This window comes from Cupressus sempervirens, chromosome 8, assembly GCF_028749045.1.
Source record: "Cupressus sempervirens isolate cs-2001-9-10 chromosome 8, ASM2874904v1, whole genome shotgun sequence".
Lineage (NCBI taxonomy): Eukaryota > Viridiplantae > Streptophyta > Pinopsida > Cupressales > Cupressaceae > Cupressus > Cupressus sempervirens.
Window position 1 is genome coordinate 411,240,266 of NC_143125.1, and position 1,913 is coordinate 411,242,178.

The window sequence follows — 1,913 nt, forward strand, 5'->3', positions numbered from 1 at the left end:
TCTTGCCCCATACTTAGTTATTTGGGCCCAAATTTGAGTTGGAGAAAGGTCTTAGGTTTTTAGTGAGATACTTAAAATCAAGTCAATCCTAATTAGGTTTTGGGATCCAAAATAGAAAGGGGATGGATAAAAGAAATGATGAATTCTTTATTTTGGCATCCATTTTCCATTCACTCAATAAAAAACTAATGATCTCAAACATTCATGATGTCAAGTATTTAGGGAGCAAGGAGAAGTATTTAATCATTCAAGGCATTTAACATCTTCATTATGGCAAGATTTAGCAACCATTCTATAAACATGCCTTTTATGTTATATTTCTAGGTCTTTATGGGGTCATACTATAACATAACATTTGTGATTCCATTTTAAGAGAATTTTCATCATCAAGTATGATGCATCTTGTTTTACAAAACCAACGTCTACTACCTACAAGCAAGATTTATTTTTAAGAATTTTATGGTTAACTCCAAATCAAGGGTTTGACTTATGAAAATACTTTTATAGAAACCTTCTTCCCATTTTATATGTACAAATGATAGATGGTGTGGTTGAAAACAAGGCTAAAACAAGGTTTGACACAAAAATGCACTTGACTGAATATATGTCAAATTTTATCTAGTGTAGGGAAATTTTAATGTGCCCCAATACATTGGAGGTGCCCATAACCTATCTTTTTAGTATAAAATTTGATCCCCATGTTAGTTTATATTTGTTTTCTAGATCTATTCTCAAAATAGGTTTCGTAATCTATTAACTATTGTTATAGTCCTAAATTGTAAGCACCTAATATATGCACAACATAAGGATTATTTTAGGCCCATTTTAGCAATTTTTCATTTGTAAGGTTCCATGTGACACTTAAAAGAGTACCCAAATTCAAATATGACTCCTTATTCCTTTCAAAATTGCTTTAACTTTGGATTGGCCCTTATTTTTAGGTATGTTCCTCTATTTTTTATCCAACCAATAATTACTTTCTTCACCTAAACATTATAGCCCTATTTTTAACCCTTGTGATCTTCCTTGACCTTGAAATAAGTTGTTATGAATCATCTCACACATATCTTATCCCTTTTTCACCTATATCAAATCTATGGTCACTTTGCTAGGAATAATACAGAATTGGCAACCTCTTCCTAGATTAGGTTGTCATTAATGACCTCTTCCCTAAATTTTCAAAAAAAATATGGCCTAAGAAACTCTGTCAAGGTTTTAAAGGAAATCCAATTTTGTGGTCAACTTTCTTAATGTTAAGTCCTCAACATAGTGTGAGATGTATATAAGCCCTCTATCTCTCCTCCTTTTGCATCATGAGTCTACTATAAACCATCCATCATTCACTATTTGAAGTGTAAGGAAGAAAATTTAGCAACCAAGAGTCCTCAAGTTCAAGCAATCATTCCTCTACAATAATTAAGGTGTTCTCTTCCATAGATCTATATTCTTTCCTCCATTATAAAATAAGAAAATGAGTTTTCTATTGAGGAAGGAGAGATAGTACTCATCCATATTCATTAAAGACTTCTCTCTCCTCTACTCAATTAACCATTATGGTTAATTACAACATATATTCCATAAGGTTTTATATTATCATGATTTTCTCTTGGGTTTTTACGATATTCAAATCTATTCCATCAACATATTTGATCTCATTTTCAAAAGAATTAGTATTATCAATGTATGATATAATTCATTTTCTATTTCTATCCTTTTCTATATGACAACATGCTTTCCTTTATTTCATATAATTTTAAGTTTGGTGTCTAGATAATGGTTTGACTAAGGAAAACCCCTTCCTTGCAAATTCTTCCCTATATTTTTGTGTGCAATTGTATGTTATAGAATAATATATTTAGGATCAAATAGTGTAGGTATAGAAAGAGAATCCCAAATAGATTAGAAATGATCTT